The following is a 26,181-nucleotide window of genomic DNA, read 5'->3' as shown; positions in this document are numbered from 1 at the left end:
GATGCTACTTCAAGATGTCCATGCAGAGTGAGAGGTGATTGGAAACTTCACTTACACACACAATGCCATGCTTCCATACTCCTTTACCACAAAATAGGCCCAACTATGCCAAGTAGGTACAAATCTACATTCTTTATATGTTAAATCTCCTAGACGTACATAATGTCTTGGAATCTGGGAAATTTGCTGTGCATTAGACTCCTGGCTCTTTTCATGGAATTTGCAGTGTCATGGGAACAGAGAAAACTGTCAGACTCAAGGGCAGCAGTGGGATTGGACTGACAAAAAAGAAGCCAGCTCCTGTCAGATGGACCCTCACAAGACATGTCCTGAGCGAATATGCAAGAAAGAAGTGTCCTAACAAGCAGTAGTGAAAACAAAGTCCACAAACAAATCCTTACCTCTACACTGAAGAGGGATGAAGAGCATGTTACAGCTCTTACCAACCACATCATCAACAATATGGCAAACCCTTTTGACCCTGAATTACTTCCAGAGGTGCTTAACAACATATCTACTGGACTGCATGTAACATCAGATGTACAAGAGCAGATGTTGAAGAACAAAGATTTGTGAGAGGTGCACTCAATTCTGATGGGATACGTAGCTTCTTCAGTCCAGTCAAAAAAAATCAAAACATTTACGGACATGGCCAAAATCATCAAATTTAAGTCTAGCGAGGGAGAGAATCACAGCAGCTACCAGTCCAGAAATTGTTTTCCCATAGAGCCCTGTCATTTGCAAGACAGATGTTTGAATGCCAATTGTTCTTAGTTACCCGATAAGACCTGTGCCTATGTCCCTCTTCCATGCTGATGGAACAATAAGAACAGAAAAAGCTCAATTAGGGCATCAGCGAAAAGCTCAAAGAATCCATGAGCTAAGAGCATGTAACAAAGAAATCAGGGACGCAATGGCTTTTATAAAATGATGGCTGGAGACAAATTCCACCACATTCATTAAATTGGCTGTTGAGTACTTGAGGCAAACACTAAAAGCATTTGACAAAGCTAATTCCATAATTGAAGTCTTTGACAGATAAGACAACAGTAATTCTAAAAACTGCAGAAAGGCCATGCCAGACAGGATCAAAGGCTAGATGTAAGAAATATTAGGTGATTGGTGGACACATTGTACCTCCGTGGAAAAATTTCCAAACATGGCATCCAACAAGCAAGTCAATTATAAAATTCCTCTGTAAATATATATATTTCAAAATGTACCTGAGGGTGTAGGAACACTCCTCTTTGCTGGAGGTTTTTCCAATAGTGAAATAGCAAAGTCTATCACCAGTAGAGGTGCTGAAGAATCCCATAACTTGTACAGTACATAAGAGGAAGCAGACACAAGGATGCTTCTACTTGCTGTACATGTCAATATGGCTTGTGGGTCTCACAGTGTCAAAGGAACCACAGTAATTAGAGGTCACCTGATACAGATATTTTGTCCTTGCTGTTCACTGATTTCCATAAATGGAACACAGATAACGTGAATTGAAACAGGCACCATTACCAGCACAACTGACAAGCACGGCTTCATACCCGTGCATGCAATTTGTGATGCACTCACTCCTGACTTCTGCAATATACTTGCTACTGTATATACAGTAACAAAATGTGACTGCGTCATCTTATTTTGTATTGGGTGGGGTGAATCTGTGTTCAATGTTGTCAAAACAAAGGGAGCTTACTGTTTCAGAGATCTTGCTAAAACTTGGGAGTGATGGACCAGCTGCACTTTCAGCAGCAAGGAAGTTAGTAACAGTGCGCATGACCAGAGTGAGAGGAAAAAGACCCACAGAGACCTGAATCGATTTTGATGGCTAGACTGAAGCACAATGGACAAGTCATGGGCCAAACTCCCACCATGTGAGGACAGTTTTGAAGGGCATGTCAAAAGAGCATTTGGCAAACAAAGATTTGCATGCCTTCGCACGCAGGCAAAGTAGATATTGCATCACCATTGCAATTTTGAACATAAAATGTGGATGATGAACTACTTCCTGTATTCTTCCAAGGCTCCAATGGCACCTGAGCTTCTATAAGATCTTATCTGAGCCTGTACCCATACAGGTCACTGCACAATCAACAGTGCCTAATCAAAACAAACAATCTTCCCTGTACAGAACTGCGCACAAGCCTAGGAGAGCTGGCTTATCCTCTGTTTCAAGGCACACTGATAGAAGAAAGAAACAGTTTAACTATGGCCTTAGAAGTTACAAAATGAGAGTGGAGTGGGCATTTGGCCATTTGAAAGTGAGGCGGCGCTGTCTTATGACAAGGTTAGAGGCTGCTGAACAATACTTGCTTAGGATTATAGCTGCATGTTATATTTTACACAATATCTGTGAGAAAGTCTCAGTGATGGGTGGGAGGCTGAGATGTAGAGAATTGCTCAGCAATATGGGCAGCCAGCAAGGCACGCACTACAAAATGTAAAACACAAGGACAGTACTGTCAGGGATATATTTTGTTGTTTCTTTGAGACTGGTGCCTGAAAATGTGCAGCTGTGTCTTCAGGGAAAGGAGGGTTGGATTTTGAGCACTGTAGTTGATTTTACAGATGTTAGAAGTGGCACATTATGGTGTTTTTTTGTTTGACTGTAGTATGTATGCTTTAATAACTGGTTAAAACCTGTTAAGTTGAAAACTAGTGTTTGTGTATCATACATTGTGAATGCTTTGAGACTTCAATGTTTTTTATTGAACAAATTCTAACAGTAAACCGCCACCAAAAATAAAACTTTGAAAACACTACAAACTTTTCTCATCGGGATTAAAACATGAAACAGCTCTAAAGTGAAAAAGTGCAACATTCACATGCAGTGCAGTTGTGGGGAGGTGGGAAGGTTCCTGTTCAGAGGGAGGGGTATGTCTTGCATTTGCTGCTTCTAGTCTTTGTGCCTTCTGAGGTTCACTGCCAGGGCTCAAAGTTGCCAGGTGCACAGGTTCACTCAAATTTCCTGGCCTCCCATATGGGGGTGTTCTTGCTGCCCTGTGCTGGGGCTGGGGCGGGGACATCCGTATCGTTCCCAGTATTATCCAGGGTCTGATGAACATGACTGGGTCCTCGCTGAGGGCACTGCATTGCCTGCTGGCCTAACAGCAGCATGCATTCCAGCAGAGCGTTCTGCCTGTTCATCACCTCCAGGAGCTGCTTTTGTTCGCCCTTACCTTTCTCCACAGTGTCTTTGGCCATATGACAATGCTGTCCTGGGCCAGTTCAATGGTGTCTCTGGATAGCTGCCTGTATACCTCCCTCTCATACATTAAACACACCATCCAGTTCTTGGGGGGGAGTGGGGGGGGCGGTGTTGGGGTGTGTGGTTTTTTGCTAGTCTGTAAGTAGGGCTCTAAACATCTTCTCTTTGGACCTCCATTTCTTCCCTCTCAAGTTGCCAGTCACTGAGCCATTGATGAAGGCTCTGTTCTTGAAGGTACTATGGCTGGGGGAGCAGAGAAACGAAAAAAAATAGCTATTGTTCATATTAGTACTGTTTCCACAGAAGCAGTGACAGCACGTTTCCTATCCTCTATCTCTGAATTCCATCCCTTGAGATTCATCGCAGTCGGGAGACCTCAGAGATAAGTGGTGTGCACGTGGGCTAAATAGGATGCTGCGATTGGTGTTCCCAGTTTGGGGCTTGCAGTTAATGCTGTGCCTTGAAGGTACTTCTATGCATGCAAGATATTCCTGATTGGGGCACTGAGATGAAGGTAGGGATGAATCAAGAGGGAGCTGGATAGCATTTCCCTCTGCATCCCCTTTAGGCTGTCCTGACTCTTGAAGACTTACACTAAGGCAGGTGACTAGGAGCAGAGAAGGGGCTTAAAAGGCAAAGGGTAGACAAGAGAGATATGTTGTGAATTATTCACCAAGATGGTCCTCTCAGAAGTGCAAAGGAGTTGCAAGCTATACCAGGAACAATGGTAATGCTGCTGAATGTCCATACTAAAATTGAGCACTTTCTCAGTCTTCAGTCTGTTCTCTCTCTCCTGCAGAGATTCAGAAAGTGCAAAGAAAAGGAGACTGGGTTCTACACTGGGAGCTGTTAAGGTTTTAATCAGTCTTTTTCTATTAAATATATAACCTATGGAAGGCCATTATGCCTCCTTTGTCTACTTTACTGCAATAATGATTAAAGTGATATTTGATATACCTCTGTCAATTGCCTTAAGAGCTGAAGTCATGCAATTCCTAACCTAATCTTTTCCTGCAATGCAACACTGTTACAGACTATATACATTTCTGCAAGAATCATTAGCTCTATAGGCATGCAATGCTGTAACAGGGTTCACAACCCACCTCTCTTCCTGAGGCCCGCTTGCCCTCCCCAATAAGGCTCAGAGAGGCTTCGGGGTTGTGCGACACCCATGTCTTTATTTACTTAACTTCATCTCACCACCAGTGTCCATCTACATACAGGATTAATCTCCTCCTTTACAGGCAGAGCCAGCCATCAGTTAGGAGGCCTCCAGTTCCCTCCCTGACTGACTTCTCCCTGGCTGCCCCCCTGCCTTCTGGCTCCCTCCCAGCCTTTATAGCCCTTGGCTTGTAAGGTCAGCAGGTGTTGCCAATCCTCAGGCCAGCATCAGGCCTTTTCCATCAGCCACAATCTGTTTCCCCTGATTGGAGCTGACTGGGCAGGGGCTAATTAGGTGCTTTTGCACCAGCACCCTGCTACAAATGCCTATACCCATATATACCTCATGTAAACTGAAAACTAACCAAACTTTTTTCCCCCCAAATGACTGTCTTAGAAAACTGTTGAATTTCACACACTACATAGATTCATATGAAAGTATCACACTATGGAAGGGGAAAGTTGTAGCTGTGCCATGTGGCCACCATTTTCAGCATGCGAATAGAGAGAAGGGGCAATATTTGCTAGGAAGTTAGTAGATGGGTATATCCCTTCATGACATGGGTTTGTGAACAGTTGATGGTCAGGGTATTAGCACAAGATAGAAGTTGATTACCTGACCCAGCTGCCATTTTGAAAATATTTTTAGGGAAGGCAGAACAAAGGGGAGGAACAGTGTTGGGTGAGGGCAGGAGGCTCAGAAAGGCTGGTAGTTCACATACAACCCAAATGGCAGCCGCTATTGGGCACCCAGAACAGAAGCTAGCACAGCTGTATAGCATAATAATAAATTGTAAAGATACATACTTACATGAAAAAGTCTCCTGGAGAGGATCTTCCTGCTGTAACCTGGGCTGGAAATTGGGCCTCTCTGAGGGTCTCGAGTGCTGAAGAGATCCTGGCTATATGAGGAGATCACTTCACTGTCCTCCACTCATGAATTGTGACCATCCTCAGGGGGCCACAGTGTCCTCAGCAGGGACACCACTGCTCACAAGGGGATTGGGTTCAAGTGGCATGCCAGCAAAAAACCTGCCCAACTCTTCATAGAGCAGATTGGTCACATGGGACTTCTGGACTTGTTTCTGGCATCCCCAGGGTTTTTTGTACATTTTTCTGAGCTCTGATCTTTATATTGTACTGCTTAACATCCTGGCTGTGACCCTTCTTGGCCCTCTGTTTAGTGTTGTTCTCAAAAAGATTCTTATGGTGGTGTTAGTACAGCAAGCTTTTGCAACCAGTCATTTCTCACCAGATTACCAGATCAAAAAAATCTCACCCCAGCTCCTTGTGGCTGCACAAATATTGCTGCAATGCTGATATACTGAAATCCAGGAGCAAATGAGCCGATCCTGGCCTCTCACCAGTTTTTAAAGGGTGGAGGAGACATCCTGTCAACTTGATCCCTTAGCAGTGGATGGCACAGGTAAACAGACAGGTCAGTCACAGATACCCTCAAAGCAGCGTGGGATAGCAGTGGAAGGACTGCCAAGCAGTGTGGGCACATGAACAACAATCTGCACTAACTATATTTGCAGTTTACTCCACTCTGAAAGCAGAGAGCAGAATTTGCAGCAAATAGAGAGTCAGTGTGCTTTAAGGGTTTGCATTGTGTGTACAGAGGCATTTTCAATTCACACTAGCTTGAATTAATGCTAACAAAAACCCCTGTGTAGACAAGTCTTAAGTCTGTAGGGAGCTTCAAAACAATACTTTGGAGGTGTGAATGCCCCAGTATCTCAGTGAAAATTTAACTCCAAGAGCCACTATACTAGGAATTCTCATTCTCTCCCCTGCCCCCCCAACACACACACCCCGAAATGGAGGGAAGCTGCCACCACTCACTCCAAATGCAGGGTGGCAGTACTATGACACAGGGGAAGAACCCACAAGGACTCCATGTCATAGTTACCTAGAGTCATGGATTGCATTCCCTGACCCTGCTTAGGACAGAGTGCAACAGACTAATTTTATGTTGTTGGGGAAGGAAGGGAAGGAGAAGAGAATGGGGGTATTTCTTTTTCACTAGATTTGCTATCTTACCCTTTCACGGATTGTCCCCTTGTCACTGTATTAGGCTGTGTCATTAAAACTTTTGTCGCCCCCCAAATGACAAAAGTTTTAACGACAAAAAGCACCAGCGTGGACAACACTTCGTGGGGGGGATCTGTGCTCCTGGCGACAAAGCTACTGCCCCTGGTTGGGATGGTTTTATTTTGTCGCCAGGAGAGCTCTCTCCCAGCGATAAAGAGCAACTACCCAGCACACCTTATAACAGCCACACAGTCGTAAGGTGTGCAGTGTAGACATAGTCTGAGGAAAAAGGATATACAGATATTCCCAACCTGCCTTTGCTAGACCATTCATTCATTGTTTTGAATATCTTTATTTCCTCCTCTCTAAAGTAAATGGTCTCAATCTTTTCCATCTCTTCCTATAGGAAAAAAAGTCTAGGTGTCTACCATTTTCACTGCCAGAACCCCCTCTATTTCTATAAATAATGGAAATAATAAAAGTTACAAAAGCTAAATTCAGTATTCTGGATCACTGTGACCAGGTCCTCATCTGGGAGGAAGGGAAGAAGTTTCCTAGCAAGCTGGAATTGAAAGGCATTTTTAAAAACTGATGCAACCTGGTCATGCAAGTGGGGAGTCTAACACCACTTTGACAAATGGGAGCTGTATGCCTTCAATAAAATGCCAGTTCTTCTATTCATTTGTCTTTTTCTGATCAGCATCACTTTAGCCTTCCCTGGGTTCAGCTTGAGGCAGCTGTTCTTCACCCAAGAGCTGATTTCTTTTGGCATTCTTAGGTTAGTAGTGGCACTGGTTGTATAAGTTGAGAATGATATATATATAGTTGAGTGCCATCAGCACAGTATTGGCAACTGAGCCCATGAGGTCTCACTCTACCCACAGCGGTCTCACATAGATATTCAAGAGAAGACAGAGAAGGTATGGATCCTTATGGGGCTTTGCAGGTGAGGGCCTTTGGAAAGGAGGAGCAGTTACCCATCATCATTCTCTGAATTCTGCCAGAGAGAAACAATTGCAGCTACTGTAGTTCTGGACCATCTACTCCTGCTATGTCATATAGGTGTGCTAGTACCACCTTGTCAGTAGCACTGTGTCAAAGACTGCAGAGAGGTCCAGCAGCCTACACATGAACATTTTGCTGTGTCCATGACCATAAGGTGGTCTTTTAGAGCCACTAGAACCATCTGTACTGTGCCCTAGTCTGACCGCTGTCAGTGAGGCATCCAGGATGCTGGCTGATTGCCATTTTTCTAACTACTGATTACACCACACTGATTTGAATTTTATCTGCTATAATTGATCTTTTACTATTGACATAAAAACCCCAGAGCTCAGTGTGTGCTCTTATCTAATGACTGAGAAGTTCTTTTATAGGCTGTTATATGAAGTGCTGTCCTTTCCACATAAAAACTATGCTAGTTTGGAATGTGAATATACATAATATTATCTTTTTTACAGGTCTCAAGAAACCATTGAGGAGGCACAGCTAGATTCAGCTATTGATCGCCTCACCTCCTCCAGGACCCTATTGCACTTTTAGGTTTCCTTCCAAAAAAGGACCAGGAACTCATAGACCAGTGGCTTCCAAAAAAATTCCTCTTGGACCATGCAATAACCTGACGTTTCAGAAAGATCCAAATGTATATTACTGCCTGAAGGGCCAGACTGGTGTGGTTAAATACACATGTTTAGAAATGGTTCACTGATTTAGGAGTACGAACAAAATAAATTGATGATTCAGCTTCAATTAGCTAGGTGGCCAGCCACCTCAAGTCCAGAAACAAATCCTTGTCACTCTAGTCTGTTGAAAGAGATTCAAACAATACAAATTGCACTAGATCAAAGAGCAATAATGAGAACACACTCCTCTGCCAGAGAATCTACCTAAATCTGCATTATAAATATGTATATATGCCTTTTTAAGTCATCCTCTAAAGTTACCTTTGATGCCTCTTTCTTGGTGCAGATAAATAAATGTCATATCTATCTGGTGACTAATCAGTCAGATAAAGAAAACAATGAAAAATGACAAATGTTTTTTAAATGGTCAGATGCAATTAGAGGCTACAGATTTATGAAGATGATACAGCAGATTAAACTAGAAGATCCTGCTGTATTTCTGACTTGGTTCTGATCTTTATTACTGCATGTATAGTAGCTTGTTTCACATCGGTCTTTAGTACCTTTATATCATTCTGGGCACCAGTTCAGAGCTAGAGAAAAGAACTGGACATTTTGTTCCCTTGTAAAATTGAGAAATGGATTTGGAACAGTATAAAGACAATCATGTACAGAAATCTACTTTTTCATGGAAATAAAGCAGTTCACAAATCTACTGGTTAAAGAAGTAGACAAGGATTCTTTCTCCCCATTCAATGCACTCTTTTCAATTTCTTGCACTTGAAACAATTTTTTGGAAAAAGCTTAATGAATCAAGTTCAGTTCTCAAGGTCCCAACAATAACATTCAGACATTTAATTAGTAGGCCATCACTTGAGCTGGCATCTAAACCTTTTGTCAAAGACCTAATTCCATACCAATTCAAACACCCTATTAGTCTAATATTAACTACAGGAAACCATATGACATCTTAGTTCACAGATTGCACTGCATGCACTAACAACACTGCAGTGACAGTCTAAATGAATGCAAGCATACAGACCTAAGAAGTATAAATCTTTTGAAGCTGGTAACAGTATTCCATGTCTCTGCAAAACAAACTAAGACTTACCTGTGTACTCAAAAGGTAACTTTGATGTAAGGCTCAAGAGAGGCCTGTGCTTCTGAGACTCTGGCAGTCCAGGTGCAGATCTTTATCTGGATATAACCCTGACAAAATCTGATCTCTGAAGATTCTGTATTTTGTTGATTCAAATGTTATCAGTCAACCACTGCTGACTTCAACAAGGATACTATTTACCCCCTGGAGTGGATAGGAGTGCCGTTGAGAAGGCCAAGCACCTCCCTAGGCCCTTTCTAGATATTATGTAGAGGCTTGGCAGAATGCTCTGAAGCCTCAGACCCTGGAATCAGCATCTTCCAAGCTAACAGAACAGGTGAGAAGGAAGAACACAGAAGAAAAGTTACTGCACAAATCTAGATATTAACCACACAGCATTTTATTCTTATTTAATACTATCCAGCTGCCAGTGGTTGACAGCTTTAGTATTTGCCTTTACCTCCACAGCTAAGAACATCTTCAAGATGAGGACCAGTAAAACCTTAAAACAAGAACAAAACCCCAAACATTTATTTCTGATTCAGCTGCATCTTCAGAGTACAAGTACCACGGAGGTGGTGAACTGAGGTGAGTAACAAAAGTCAGGTATTTATTTTGATCAGTACAAATTAAGCCTGTACAATGGACCAGATGGGCAATGGCAGCATAACATAGATGTCTGCGTATTGGTACAAGTGGAATTTCTGTGCAAGACCCAGATCTGACTAATTCTAGGAACTCAAAAATATATTAGCATCCCTTTTTCTATTTTAAGCATCCTACAAGTAAATATCTTTCAAATTAAAAAAATAACAGAGAGGATACATAAAATGATTAAGGCATTAATTTTAAATATGCATCTGACGGGTAAAGAGTCATCTGACCTTCCCTCTAGCGCCCCACATCAAGTCACAAACCCCACTTGTTATTCTATTCAAGTTCTTATATCACAATCAGCTCCTATTTATGACTGGGTAACATAGAAGGAAGTTGTATTCTTGGAAATGGTCACTTACTACAATTATGGCCAGTGTAGTGACCAGATATTTGGAGTTTTCATCTCAAGCAACTTTATACCTCAAGACAAAAAATAAGCTATACCTTTGCTCCACAATCTATTCCAATTTGAAGGTGACCAACAAATACATATTAAGACCCGGAACATCTTGATGTATAAGATAAGGAAATAATTGATGTATTGATTATTCCATTCTTTAATATTTATTATCATGCTCAAAAGCTTGAGTCCCTCTTATTTAAATTACATTTAATAAAATTTTGCATGTACATGATATATATAAAAAAATTAGTGAAGTTTGATTTTTTTTTTTTTTTTTTAGACAAATTGGGGACTTGGTAAGCAACAGCTTTAACACCTTGGACACAAAGCAACACCAGTTACTTGAAAAAAAAGTAATTATAATACAATTACCCCGGTAACTATTCTTTAGTGTGACTACTAATTAAAGGAAAAGCATCACTAGCTACCCTAGTTAGACATAGGAGCAAATTTGAAACAAAGTTGTCTGAAAGATACCAGAGGAAAAAAAAATTCATTAAAAACATGCTTTTTCAAAATACTTTTGCAAGAAATCATCGCTTTGTATTCTATACCTGATGTAGTAAATTGGTAAAACAGTCTAGAAACAAGTTTCTTTGTAGAAATGTACTGTAAACAGCTTTATATACATACATACACACACACACACACGCACAGAGAGCTGAAAGCTCATGCTGCTGCATAGATGTGGCAGTTGGGCCTCTCTCATACAACCAAAAAAGAGTTGCATGTAAATTAGCTGTTGAGTAAGGTTGGTGATTGGTTGAATTACCTCTGATATCATAATGGCCTACAACTCCTGGGATGGCATAGATATGTGCCTTACCATAGCTCTACAGCGTACAGCTGCAATTAATAAAGTCAAAATAGCTGAGATCTTTAAAATTGAATGCTAAAAGACTGCAAATCCCACTGATGATTCAATTTGGTGATATTCTCAACCATGCTTGGTAGAGGTTTCCTTCACTTCACACAGACTCAGATATTCTTGCTTTCAGAGTGACACACAAAGGCTACGTCTACACTGCAACTTAAGACCAGGATTAGCAGAACTCAAGGTAACAAACCCTCGGTTTGTAGGGTTTGAGCATCTATACTCTTGTAAATCCAGATTAGGAACTGTTGAACACTGGGTCTCTAGACAGCATTATGCAGGCCCGAGTCCAAACACCCACATTGTAGATTTCTTAGCATCCTCCCAAAATGTGGCTGCTGTAGCCGTTTGTTCTTGGTGCAGTGTGGGAAAACTTGACTGTACAGATGACGAAAAAAAAAAAATAGTGCGGTGGGCTCTGGAACAGTTATGGCAGACTTCCTGAGCATGAATCCAGTGGGGCTGCGTCTACATGGCAAAGCAACAGGACTTGAAGCCTGGGTTCTGGCTTGACTCAGGCTCGAACCCTCCAGCCCCACAGGGTCCTGTGACCCTGGATCTGAGCCCTGAGTTAGTGTAATTTGTGCTTAGATGGAAAGGTGGTCAGGCTTGAGCCTGAGCTTGAACCTTCAGCTTCCATTGCAGTGCAGACATGCCCAGAGTGACCATCCTAGAATCTTCTTATAGATACACATGGCACAAGCTATTTTAGTTGGTTAGAAGGCTAACACCACACTTTATATGGTTTGTTCTTTTATTTCTGGCGATTATAATTGGAGGAAAAAATTAGATTACAAAACTGTTTGGGAAGGCAAGGAAATGAGAGTGAATGATGAACCACTTCTACAAAAGCACCAGGGATATATTAATATTTAAATACATTTGATTTTTGCCATTTTTATCCTGTATCTCAATTCTTGCTTACATAAGCAAGAAAAAGTCTCAATTCATCTCAGTATCTGTTCCTACTAAACTTGTCTTACTTTTTCAGTATTCCCAAATTAATCTAAAAAAGACAGTTGTATAGTGACATCACACAGTCCATAAGATTTAAACCAGTATATGAGGGCTAGGGTCAATTTCAATGTATACAGCAGTTATCAAGCCCTTCTCTTCACAAAAGAAAAGGCAACATTCAAAATTCAAATCCGACAGGATCTTAAAGAACTGTACCTGCATGGTGAAGGATTTGTTTTGCCAGTCAAGAGTCCAACATATATAGATCATACTGCATTTTCTGTGATGCACCCAACTTCTGCACGTGACTGATTTCTCCACAAGGAAAGGAGCACTAGATAGTATGAAACACAAAACATACAAGCTACGGTATGCTCCATGTCATCAGACTAGATATCAATATTGTGCCTCAAATCCCAATCATTAACCCAGGTTACATTTGGTGTGCCATCACTGAGATCCCACATTTCCCATATATCTACACATTTTTGTAATTCCTCTACAGAAGACAAATTGTGCCAGCAATTCTGCTCGTAGTTCAAGTGAGCCAAGAGAGGGGCAACAGCAGAACAGTGAAACTGACATCAACAGCAGCCTTCTGATATAGATATAGATATACCGCGTCTGGAGGTGATGCAGTATGAAAAAGTTCTCTATTTTACAATCTATGATTTCCAGTAACAGTTTACCGGATTTGAAAGCACTCTAGTAATCGCTCCCTCACCATTTCTTATTGATGATGGTAGTAGTAGCAGCATGGATGGGTAATAATGGGAGTCACATGCACTCTTAACCAACACAGTTCCAATTTTGGCCCTTCCAGGCTGTGGGAATATAGCAGGAAAGAGGGCTATCAAAAGACCTCTGGAGAAGAAATATACCCTTTTTTCTGCCTGAGTATATGTAGAAAAAGATGTAAAATTAAAAAACAAAAACAAAAAAAACACAGATCTTGGGGAAAGAAGGGATGACACTAAAAAATTAAGCTTTAAAACCTTCTAAAGTGGCTGCTTTGATACTCTTCCATTAGAGGAAATTCAAGACGGCAGCTGCAATAAAGTCAATTGAAACCACTTTAAAGCCTTAACCTTTGACTGAAAAAAAAAAATTCTGGGTAAGCCACTGAAAAGTTCAAAATTATCTGTCACCTTCACTGGAGAACCTGAATCTTCTATAGTATTCATGAAGTTCTCTGAAGGCAAGCATATATTGCCTGATCTGAACTCGATTCACAGATCACTTTGATCTTTGTGTTCTTTTAATCGTTTCTATTTCCCCAAATAGTCTCATATTCTATGACTAAGACATGGCAATTTTGCTCAGCCCTCTGCAAGTATAAACTAAAGCCTTTCAGCCTAACCAGTTAAACGATTACATTAAGTCCAAACTTCTGTCAGAACTCAACTGGATTCAATAAAGCTATGCGCAAACTACAAAAGCTTTGTCCTCAAATATTGACTTAAATTTTAAAACTAATTTGCTTTGTCCATGTTTGTGTCCTTTCCCTATAAGCCCTGGCCTACACTACAGGATTAGGTCGAATTTAGCTGCGTTAGGTCGATTTTCAAATGAATGCGTCTACACAGCCAACCCCGTTCTGTTGACCTACAGGGCTCTTCAAATTGACTTCTGTACTCCTCCCCGGCGAGGGGAGTAGCGCTAAAATCAACCTTGCTGGGTCGAATTTGGGCTAGTGCAGACGCAATTCGACGGTATTGGCCTCTGGGAGCTATCCCAGAGTGCTCTAATGTGACCGCTCTGGACAGCACTTTGAACTCTGATGCACTAGCCAGGTACACAGGAAAGCCCCGGGAAATTTTGAATTTCATTTACTGTTTGGTCAGTGTGGCCAAGTGGTCTGGGATCACCGTGGCACGAAGCATGGCAGCGAATGGTCCTCGGTTTTGGTCACATTCATGCACCATTTGGTCTTTATCTTTCTGTGGCTGACATAGGAAAGCGATATCATTCATGGTCACCTGGTTGAAATAGGGGAAGTTTGGTAAGGGGACAGTAATCCCCTCTGTTTGGTGATCCCCAGCACATTAGACCCCGGTCATGCTGGCTGTTTGCGCTTGGCTAGAAGGGATCGTCCCAGAGAATAGCCACATGGCAGGGGGTGGGGGGGGAAGGATCATCCCAGAGAATAGCCACACGGTGGGGCGTGGGGAGGTGTGTGCTGCACACCCACCCGAAAACTGCAGCCCCTCCTTTTGTAAAATATGAATGTGAAACCCAGACGGCATTGCTTGCTATGGGAAAGGATGGCACTGAAGTTTGAAACCATTCCCACATGTTATGAAGGCATAAGAAGCAAATCCCACGTACCAAAATGCTTACCATGGCTGCCTGGAAACCGAATTCCGTTGCCCAGCCGTGTGTGATGTGTCACCATACCGGCAGGCGCTCAATATAAAAGTACAAAATGGGACCTTGTACCTAAAGCACATGTGCTGTCTGCTGTGAATTGCTTGATTCACTGTGAAAGAGTCTCAGAAATATATCATCTTAAATTTTACTCTCCCTTTTTCTCCCCCCCCAGGTGCAAATGTTTCTATGCTCCCCCTATCATCTCCATCCCTGAGGTTATCACAGATTAGAAGGTGAAAAAAAAAAAACGCACTCGCAATGACATGTTTTCCGAGCTCATGCAATCCTCCCACACTGATAGGGCACAGCTTAATGCATGGAGGCATTCAGTGGCAGAGGCCAGGAAAGCATTAAGTGAGCGCGAAGAGCAGAGGCAGGAAGCGACGCTGAGACTAATGGGGGAGCAAACTGACATGATGAAGCGTCTGTTGGAGCTGCAGGAAAGCCAACAAGAACACAGACCCCCTAATGCATCCATTGTATAAACCACCTGCCCTCCTCCCCAAGTTCCATATGCTCCTCACGCAGACGCCCAAGAACACAGGGAAGGGGGGGAAGAAGGCTCCGGGCACCCAGCCACTTCACTCCAGAGGATGGGCCAAGCAACAGAAGGCTGTCATTCAAACAGTTTTGATTTGTAGTGTGGCTACAGTAAGCAATGTGGCCTTGTCCTTCCCTCCTCCCCGACCCCACCTCACTCCACCCCACCCGGGATACCTTGTCAGTTCTCACTTTTTGTAAAAATAAAATAAAGAAAGAATATATGGTTTCAAACAAATAGTTACTTTATTTCGAAGAAGGGAGGGTAGTTGACTTACAGGGAAATCAAATCAACAAAGGGGGCAGGTTTGCATCAAGGAGAAACACACACAACTGTCACACCATAGTCTGGCCAGTCATGAAACTGGTTTTCAAAGCCTCTCTGATGCGCAGCGCGCCTAGCTGTACTCTTCTAATCACCCTGGTGTCTGGCCTGCTCAAAATCAGCCGCCAGGCGATTTGCCTCAACCTCCCACCCCGCCATAAACATCTCACCCTTACCCTCCCAGATATTATGGAGCGCACAGCAAGCAGCAATAACAATGGGAATTTTGGTTGTGCTGCGGTCTACCCTCATCAGCAAACAGCGCCAGCGAGCTTTTAAACGTCCAAAGGCACATTCTACCACCATTCTGCACTTGCTGAGCCTATAGTTGAACTGCTCCTTACTACTGTCCAGGCTGCCTGTGTACGGCTTCATAAGCCATGGGAGCAAGGGGTAGGCTGGGTCCCCAAGGATAACTATTGGCATTTCAACATCCCCAACAGTTATTTTTTGGTCTGGAAAGTAAGTCCCTTCTTGCAACTGCTCAAACAGCCCTGAGTTCCTAAAGATGTGAGCGTCATGCACCTTTCCCAGCCATCCCACACTGATGTTGGTGAAACTTCCCTTGTGATCCACCAGTGCTTGCGGCACCATTGAGAAGTACCCCTTGCGGTTTACGTACTGGTTGGTACGGTGGTCCGGTGCCAAGATAGGGATGTGTGTTCCATCTATCGCACCACCACAGTTAGGGAACCCCATTGCAGCAAAGCCACCCAGTATGACCTGCACATTTCCCAGAGTCATTACCTTTGATAACTGAATGTCAGTGATTGCACTGGCTACTTGGATCACAGCAGTCCCCACAGTAGACTTGCCCACTCCAAATTGATTCCCTACTGGCCAGTAACAGTCAGGCGTTGCAAGCTTCCACAGGGCTATCGCCACTCGCTTCTCACCTGACAGGGTAGCTCTCATCTTAGTATTCCTGTGCTTCTGGGTGCGGGAAAGCAACTCACAAAGTTCAAGGAAAGTGGCCTTATGCATGCGAAAGTTTCACAGCCACTGTGAATCATTCCATACCTGCAAGACTAGCAGTCCACCATTCTGAGATTGTTTGCCGGGCCCAGAATCAACATTCCACTGTATCAACCAGCCCCACTGCCACCATGATGTCCCAATTGCCACAGCCCGTGCTTTCAGGAACGTCTGTGTCCATGTCCTCATCACAATTGTCCTCATGCTGGCTTCTCTTAGCCCAGTTCTGCACATACTCCAGTATAATGCACAAGGTGTTTACAATGCTCACACCACCAGCGGTGAGCTGAGCGGACTCCATGCTTGCCGTGCTATGGCGTCTGCAGGGGTAGCCCAGGAAAAAAGGTGCAAAATGACTGTCCGCCATTGCTTTCCCGGAGGAAGGGGTGACTGACGACATGTACCCAAAACCACCCGCGACAATGTTTTTGCCCCATCAGGCATTGGGAGCTTAACCCAGAATTCCAATGGGCAGCGGAGACTGTGGGAACTGTGGGATAGCTACCCACAGTGCACCACTCCGTAAGTCAATGCTAGCCACAGTATTGAGGATGCACTCCACTGACTTAATTCGCTTAGTGGGGACATACACAATCGACTATATAAAATCGATTTCTAAAAATCTAAAAATCTAAAAATTGATTTCTATAAAAATCGACCTAATTTCATAGTGTAGACATACCCTTAGCTATTACCTAGTTAGGAAATGGGGACAATACCATACCAAATGCTCAGAGTAAGCCATCTGTGATCCCTCTATAAAGTGAAAAAAATTATGAAGGCTAGTCAAATTTGATTAAGTAAAATTAATGAAAATCACAATCTGCTTGTGAATATTCTTTAAATAGACAGAGGTTACACTCAATTATGTATCAGAGTAGCAGCCGTGTAAGTCTGTATTCGCAAAAAGAAAAGTAGCACTAGTGACACCTTAGAGACTAACCAATTTATTTGAGCATAAGCTTTCATGAGCTACAGCTCACTTCTGAAGTGAGCTGTAGCTCACGAAAGTTTATGCTCAAATAAATTGGTTAGTCTCTAAGGTGCCACTAGTGCTACTTTTCTTTATTCAATTAAGTAGTTCAGACAGTTTCTTCCCTCTTCTAATTCTGAGTAAACAACATTTGCTAGGGCTCTCCTACTGACTTCATTGGACGTTCGGAATCAAAATGCCAAAACTTCAGCAGAGAGGCATGTTTTCAGGCACGATAGCATCCAATTCCCCATGACAATTTGTGGCCCATCAATTGGGAGATTTGAATTTAATTTGCAGCCCTTAGGTCTTACTCCAAGGGAACCAGAGCTGAGTCTGACAAAGGTGTAAAACTCTAATTAGCAATATATCAACCCTAGAGTGAAAGAATCACATCTATATACAACTCAACTGTGACCTCTGGAATTGATTAGGGAATAGCATTGATTAATTCCAAACTGATTCTTAGACAGTCCTTCGCTCAAATGATAGTTGCTGTAATGTGGTGTCTCAACAATGAAGGCTTTAAAATGGGAAAGAGACACTGTGAACCTGAGAATTTTTAACATCAATAAGTTAAGGGAGAATCAGCTCACCTAAATTATGTTTGCGTCATTCATAATTTCTTTACATTCTTATAACACACTAATGAAATGTTTCATCTCTCTTCCATTTCTCCCTCTCTTGCCAGTTGTTGAATAATAGAAGGCCAACCCAATTTTCACACCACAAAGAGCTAAGTTCAGATCTACATGATTAATATCCTTATGAATCTGTACAAAGCAAGCACCACTAATACGTTAAGTGCACAAACAATTAAAAAAAGAAAAGGAGTACTTGTGGCACCTTAGAGACTAACAAATTTATTTCAGCGTAAGCTTTCGTGAGCTACAGCTCACTTCATCGGATGCATCACAAAAGCTTATGCTCAAATAAATTTGTTAGTCTCTAAGGTGCCACAAGTACTCCTTTTCTTTTTCCGAATACAAACTAACATGGCTGCTACTCTGAAACAATTAAAAGTAATTTATAAATATATTACAGACGTTTGTTTGTTGACAAGTAAATACATACCTTATGCACTTAAATAATTAATGCCTGTACAACTAGCCTGAAATGGCATCACAGCAGTCTTTCATTTATAATTTAACAATATTTTGTAACTGTTGAAGTAATTTAGAGCTTTGACAATCCTTAATATTTAGGGAATGGCAAGATCAGACTATTTTATGCGTCAGTCTGATTCAATCTTTGCACTCAACTATGAAGCCAGGCTTAATAAGGTCATTTTAATGTATTATACAATGATCAAATTTTAAAATTTGATATTTTCCAAGTAGAGCATAGTTAGCGTAACTCCTTTGCTGCTACTGCCCACTGTTCCGAAACTAGTTTGAAAGAACAAGATTTTTTTTTTTTTTTAAATATACCGTGCCTTGGCATGGGCCAAGCAGAGTCCATCTCTTCCCCTTTCCGAAAACACAGCTACTATTTGCAAGTCCTCTGGTTCCCAGTAGAGACAACTACTATTAAGTAAAGCAATAAACCTCTAGTTAGGACACCAAAATGGACAGTCTTGTGAAGTGTCTACTAATATTCCTCCATCAAGTTAAACTAATGCACTATGGCCCTGCACCCAATGCTCAATATCAGAAGTATTACAGGCAAATGTGCTAACAGTCTTGTCAACTACCTCTCTCTCCTTTTATTTGTAGTCCTTGCTAACTGCCTTTCCTCCCTTCCATGTGCCTCCCCACAATACCACATCCACTAAATACAGTTCTCTGGATGCCAGAAAACATTTCTCCTCAACAAGAGAACAGCTTCCACAAATGCAAATTAGCAAGGCAAAGACTGTCAACTCAGTTAGGGAAGTAGTAAACAAGAGAAGTGTCCAGCCCAAAATAAAAACACTCTTCACTTTCAAGTTAAGGAGTGAGAACTAAACCCTATCCAGTCACATAACACAGGCACAGATATTCCCAGCTTCTGTAACAAGATGCAAGTCTACAATTAAAATAGTTTGACATCATATGATCAAAAAGTTCTACAGCACAATAGTATGGTTGATAGTTACATCACTATCATAAATTTGTATTCCTTTATCACTCCCACCTTATATTATTTCAATAAAACTCATAATTACAGTCGGAGTTTAACAAGACCAAAAACCCCTAAACTTGCAAAATATTGCTAGCATAGGCTTTTTTTTATTGATAAGAACAAAGTATCAGTGTCACTACTATGATGTGAGGAACTACCAGCTAATCAGATGTTCATTTTAGTAATCAATCCATTAGCTAACTAGCCTTGCTCCATTCATTCATTGTTCATTCATTCCATCATCATCATACTAAAACCCAGATTCTTAAAATATGAAGACTCAAAGTATAAAGGAAAACACTAAAATTTGTCTCCATTGTGCAACAGACTTAGTTTGGAGTAAAAAAAAAAAAACATTTGAGATTTACCACTTTTCCACATAAAGGTTTCAGATACGTGTACAAGGCCTTGGAGTTTGTGATTTCTATGACATGACACTATTGAACTATAGAATGGCTATTGGACACTTTGAAAATTAAAGTGTGTGTAAGATGAACTCTATGCTAAACCTAAGTCTATTAGAATGTCATCCATCATACTTTTAGAACAACCTGATATTTAACGTACAGCAAAATGCTCTGACAACAATAATTTAATAATTCTGTGAAAAGTTATTACTTTTCACAAGATGTGTACATTAAATGGTTTAACACAGAGGGAAAAAGTTAACTAACATAAGCCAATTTGGGTGTCTCATTTTCACTTAGGCTACCAATATATTTTCAGTCTGTTAGCCAATACCAAATGAACCACATCTAATTTTGTTCAACTTGATCATTTCAACATGTATTAAAAAGTTTTATGCTGATCCAACTGGAAAAAGACAACAATTCAAGATACTAGTTACCACTTATTTTTGGTTATTGATGGACCACTGAAAGGAATATCTGAAGGTGAATTATATGAACAAGCAAATCTTGCAAACAACCCACCAAGGTATCCGCAAGTACATAAAAAGAAATAACTAACATTAATTTAATGAGTTCTACTTGAATAAAAGCATACATAAACTTCAGTAAAAGTAAAATGCAGTTGCCCATTGGGATAAGCAGCTATCAGCATAGCATTGCTCCTCTGACCTGAATGAATGCATCTGAAATTTCATGTGTGAATCTTTAGAAGAATAGAAATTTTCAGGAAATGCGGAGGTAAATCAGACAAGCATTTGAGATAGAGTTAAAAAAGAAAGGTGATTTCATTTCTTGAACATTATCTTTTTTTTTTTTTTGCACACTTGTTTTAACTTTGAAGTGGTTTGGACTAGACACAAATGTGTTTTGATCTGTTGGTTTCTGGCAAGGACTAGGGCCTATGACCAGGTTTGTGGGGATTCTTTACAGAAATTAGCTATTAAAAGATAATGCATACAAGCCAGATCCAACACTTGAAAATTGTGTTGTGTACATACTCTTCCACCAGTCAATTTTATTCTCAAATATCTGAGCTCTCTTTTAGCAAGACTTATTTTCTAGTACAAGTTTGATTACTGTACCTTTCAATAAGGGGAAATGCAAAAGAACACATTGTTTATGGTCTTTACTGTTTGATATTTTACTCTTACTGTTTGATATTTTAAATAAAATGAAACTTCAATTTTCACAGTCAAAACAAATATGTCAAAATGCAAAAGTTTAGGTATCTAAAGCTAAATTAAATCTCAGATTTGAGAATTTAGTATTGTCTATTCTTGTTTTTCTTTCTCAACGTGTAGTTTAATATACTTTTACTGTATGTAATAGTATGTTTAGTGTATTACTACAAATATCACAAGAAAAACAGGAACAAAAAATTACATATGCATACCATCCCAACACCTGGGGAGGCAGAATTAACTAAAATCTGAAAAAAAATTGTCAGCTATGTTTTTGTGTAGTATACCACTAATTATAGCCATCCTTTTACCAGGTAAGTCATACACATTCTTTGTGGAACTCAGAATATCCCTATATTCCTTGAGGCCTCAGATCATAACTATTATCCTTCCATCAGGAAGATGTGCTTTCAGTTGCAGAGTCCTCTCCCTTGGGCTGAACATGCTGCATGTGTGATGAAGCCTTTTACAGAGTGGGAGGGAAAGAGACATATCAAGGAAAACTGAAGTCCACCCAAAAAAGTAAGGTAAAGCATTTTATGACCTCCACTTTAACTTGACTAACATTTCCTAGGTCACTAGGACTGGCCCCACTGTTCCTCAGACGTTCTTGTTAACTCCTGGAAATGTGCTGGAAATGGCCCACTTTGATTATTACTTCAAAAGGTTCTCTCTCCCCCCACCCCACTCTCCTGCTGGTAATAGCTCATCTTAAGTGATCACTCTCCTTACAATGTATATTTTTTCATGGTCTGCGTGTATATAAAATCTCCTCACTGTACTGTCCACTTTATGCATCTGATGAAGTAAGCTGTAGCTCACTTATGCTCAAATAAATTGGTTAGTCTCTAAGGTGCCACAAGTACTCCTTTTCTTTTTGCAAATACAGACTAACACGGCTGCTACTCTGAAACTTGGCATAACAACTTCAAACTCACAGTTTTTAAAAAAGAAAAGCTTTCATGCCACAACTCTTGAAGCCCACGGTAAAGAATAAATTAATATTCCTTTGTAATTTAAATCAGAGTGTAGATAATCAAACCAGGACCACTACAAGAAGTACAGTTAAACAAACTACTATTTCAAATATATAACACCATATAAGCAAAGCATGAAAAATCTACTCCCCCACCGGGGGCACAAAAAACCTTTTCATGAGGATCAGGAGTTGGTGGAAGTGAGCCTAAACTATCAGTTTCTGCAGAATTTCTTTTTTTTTTTCCCAAGAAGTGTTAAGGTTTCTAGCCTTATTGCTGCTAGGATAAGCTTTTCAAATGTCAACAGATGCAGGACCACCTTCCTGAGAGTGCTGCTACTACTATTCATAATTTCACTGATGCCCTTTGTGAAAGCTAACAGGGCACTGGTAAATTTTAGAGCTGTTAATCAGAACACCTTGTCACCCAGTGAAGTTGGAAAGTGAAACAGACTAGAGTCATGAGCAGAGAGAAGGGCTAGGAACACCTCAAAAACGGAGGTTGTGATTGAAAGGTAGAGTTACATTACACAGACCAATAACAGCAGAAGAAATAACCCCCATAGCCTTCAGAAGGCTCTGGAGTCGGGGATAAGGGAAGAAGGTCCTCTCTAGCAACCAGAGCAAGGCGTGGGGTCCCTGGGACTTTACTTTTAAACTTAATACCCATCTTCTCCCCCCCTTCAGAGAAGATGAAAAGAGCTGGGATTTTCACAGACATTGCTGTCAGGCTTCACTACATACACATTCTGGCATTTGGGAATTTTTTCAAACTCTGCCATAAACCATTAAATTTATATTGTTATACTACTACAACATGAAAGTTGTATATTTCAGGCCGTATTTGTTATAGCGGAGCTGGGAACTGAGCTCAGATCTAGATATGAGTCCCAAGTCTAGTGCCTCAGCCAAAACATCATCCTTCCTCTCCCCTCCGTCCAAGGGGTAACGTACAGGACAGGTATTGCGGGAATATCTATTAGCCACCATCGGAAAGGGCTATTTAATCAAAACCTGAAATACTGAGTCAGTACCCCTGGCTCAGCAGGTCACAGAAGAGAGGGATGAGGGGGATGAAGGGGCCTGGGCTCCGCGGGGGTGGCTGTACGAGGCAGGGGAGGGTAGTACCCGGGGCTCTACCGGATGGAGCGTGCCACGGGCGGCAGCATGCGGGGGCGGGCCGCCAAGAGACGGGGACTCGCCGGGGCGCTGCCATGGGGCGCTGCTGGTGCCATGCGGGGACGGGCAGCAGCCCGCGGAGGAGCCCGGCTCTCTCACTCACTCACCTGCCCGCTCTCTCCTCACCCAGCCGCGGCGACTCCTCCGACTCCAGCTCGGCCCCAGGCAGCAGGCGGAAGAGGCAGCCGGGGCCGGACTCGGCCGCAGAGACAGGGCGCTGGGCCCGACAGACACTCCCCCTTCTCAGAGGCATGGGCCGGCCCCTATCCCGCTGCCCCGGCTCCTCATCCCCGCGGCACGGGCCAGGCAGCCCCGGCCCCTCCGAGCTTCCCTCCGGCCTCAGTCACCGGCCGCCCCCACAACGCGACCACCCCTTCTCACTCCCCCTCCCTGACTGGTCTCCCCGCCGCCATCTTGCCTGAGGGGAGAGCGTAGCGCGCAGGCGCGGCCGGGGGAATCCCGGCTCCAGCAGCCAGCCCTGGAAGAACCAGAATCGGCTCGGGGAGGCGATGCGCACGCGTAAACAAGAAGCCTCTTAGTCTTCCCCCTTCCTTTTACACACACCTGCCGCGCGCTGCTGCTGCTGGGGGCCTGGGTCGCTGCTGCCCTCCTTCCGCGGGGCTGCGAGCAGGGCGTGTGCTGCTGCGCCCCTCCCGCACGGTGCTTGCTGTGGGTGGTTCCCGTACTAAGACAGGCGACACTGGGAAGAGCGAAAAACAGACCCTCAAGGCTGCCAGAGAGAGAGAGAGAGTGTCTCTGTGTGAGACTAAGCAGGGAGATATGTGCCCATGTGGGCACCTTCCCCCCGGCCACTGCAAGTTTAGTGACCTCGCAGGCAAACCCACAGAGGAAAGCGGTGAAACAAACACTTGCTGTATTAGCACGCAAAATACAAGAGGTTGCCCAACCGCATAAGGAACTCAATCTATTCAGCTAATCATAAAAGACTGAGAGGTATAAGTATCTTCAGAGGAGAAAATAGAGGGTACTAAAGACATGACAAGCACCAGTAGCTGAAAGTTAAAGCCAGACAAACTCAAAAATAAGGCTCATGTTTTTTATAGTGAGGGTGATCAACCATTAGAACAAACTACCAAGGGAAGTAGTGGATTCTCCATCCCTTGCTGTCTTCAGAAGAACACTTCTTCTTTCTGCAAGTTATACAGTCAAACCCAAGTTATTGGGCTCCATGGAGGGGTAACAAAGTGAAATTCTATGACTTATGCTATAAATCAGTTTGAATGATTTAAGATCCCTTCTGGCCTTAAAAAGAAGAGGATGACTTGTGGCACCTTAGAGACTAACAAATTTATTTAGAATCTGTGACTATCTGCATTATCCGCAATGAGGCTTTCCTTAAAAGTGATGAAGAAAACAATGTGCCTAACACTGAATGGAAACAGAGGTAGCATCACAGCATGTAGGGCAACCTGCCACCACATCAGAAATGGCCATTAATGACAAATGGGCACAGAGGGCAAAAACGTCACCATAATCATGGACAGATGGCTGGCCGTTTTAGATTTTGGCAGTGTTTGCATTACTTGTCTTACTAAAGTATTATTGGAATGAATATTATCAGGGCACAGCATATTGCAGGCTTCTCTCAGATGAAACACTGGAATGCGTTACCTAGGGAGGTGGTAGAATCTCCTTCCTTAGAGGTTTTTAAGGTCAGGCTTGACAAAGCCCTGGCTGGGATGATTTAACTGGGAATTGGTCCTGCTTTGAGCAGGGGGTTGGACTAGATGACCTTCTGGGGTCCCTTCCAACCCTGATATTCTATGATTCTATGTATAGTAATATATGCTATTGCAACATATTGCCTAAATCTTGGCAAGATTACATTTTTATGGATAAGTGTCAGTAATCATCAATTCCTACATACAAAAAACAACTAAATCATGTTTTAGGGTTAAATCAGAATTTACACAGGGGGAAAATTAAAACATACAATGTGTTACATTCCATAAAAAGGTAAAGGAGAATCCTTTCATGTCTACCATCAGGGCTTATTTGTAGGGCATATTTTATAGCATCAATTCCCACTAGTATTACATTCTATTTGATCATGCCAGTGGCACCCTCAGCGTCAAGTGCCATAGAACTGAGTTGCTATAAACCCTGATCTTTACAACAGGTCAGAGCATGCACAACTGAATGGGAGATAACACATTGACCAGTATAGTGGAGATTTAGTTTGATAGACTGACCTAATCAAAAAGGTTAGAAACTACTATTTTATATATTCTGTGTCATCAAATTATGTTGCATACTGATCGCTGCTGTTTCAAAGGCAATACCTCCTGGTAAATGTCTTTGTGCATTTAATCCCCTCAAGGTTCTCTGGGATATTGCCTAAAAATGAGATGAGAGAGGCTCAGTAAGATGCAATTCTAAGGGGGTTGGAATAAATCAGAGAGCATCAAGCTGTTTGACAATCTGAATGAACAAGATTTTAAATATCTCAGTAAAACACAGTAAAACCTTTCCTCATAACGGGGAGAGCCTTTCAAAACTCCCTTAATGCACTTTACAAGAGTCTGTCTTCAAATGACTGAAACTCTGTAGTTCAGGTGAAAAGAGTAGTGTTTATAAGAACAGTCAATGTTTAATTTAATTTAATTTAACTCAATGTTAAATCAGACTTTTTTCTTAGGGTACATCTCATTATTCAGGATGGACCAAAAAAAAAAAAAAGAGGAAAGGAGGAACACTTTTTTTAAGTTTTTATTTTCTTATGCCATGTTTCAAAATTGGCTTCCTTAAGGGAGGCATAAGCAAACTGCATTATAATCAGACTTTTTTTTAATAAAAGGATTCAGCAAAAACAAAATAATCTATGGAAGTGGTGTTCAAACTATGTCCTGGTGGCACCTTGCTCTAAACTGTGCCCTTTGAGTGGAGCTATGAAGGAAATTTGCATTAGATTATATAACAGAAAATGATCTACCCCCTCTGATTTTTAAATTGAAGTGTTGGAATCAGGCCCATCACTCCGGGGGGCGCTACCACACATCACATCACTGCCCTTGCCTGCACAGCTCCTCAGCAGCTCCCTTATTGAACACCTGCTGGAATGCCAGGAGGGAGAAACCAATTCTACTTGCTCCATCAACAGCTTTGGTGAAGGCGGTGGG

The 26,181-nt window shown here is 42.1% G+C and overlaps 1 protein-coding gene and 1 long non-coding RNA gene across 3 annotated transcripts in view; one reads left to right on the top strand and one right to left on the bottom strand.

Moving 5' to 3' along the window:
- APC (APC regulator of Wnt signaling pathway) overlaps positions 1 to 23,393 on the bottom strand; it is a 194,472-nt gene extending 171,079 nt beyond the window's left edge. Inside the window, exons 1-2 of one of the 2 annotated variants that reach the window (XM_074952956.1) lie at positions 23,149 to 23,393; positions 12,226 to 12,343 (exon numbers count right to left, since the gene is read on the bottom strand). The gene's annotated coding sequence lies outside the window, so the exon portion shown is untranslated. The remainder of the gene's footprint in view (positions 1 to 12,225; positions 12,344 to 23,148) is intronic. The other variant, XM_074952957.1, reaches the window with a different exon arrangement.
- LOC141987537 (uncharacterized) lies at positions 9,362 to 14,831 on the top strand. The gene is made up of 3 exons (XR_012639558.1): positions 9,362 to 9,455; positions 9,587 to 9,706; positions 14,552 to 14,831. It is a non-coding gene; the product is annotated as an uncharacterized LOC141987537 (long non-coding RNA).
- Positions 23,394 to 26,181: the final 2,788 nt, after the last annotated feature.

The sequence above is a fragment of the Natator depressus genome, chromosome 5 (genome assembly GCF_965152275.1).
Source record: "Natator depressus isolate rNatDep1 chromosome 5, rNatDep2.hap1, whole genome shotgun sequence".
In the NCBI taxonomy this organism is placed as follows: domain Eukaryota; kingdom Metazoa; phylum Chordata; order Testudines; family Cheloniidae; genus Natator; species Natator depressus.
Note: the sequence above shows the minus strand (reverse complement) of the source record. Positions and strands in the feature narration are given on the sequence as shown.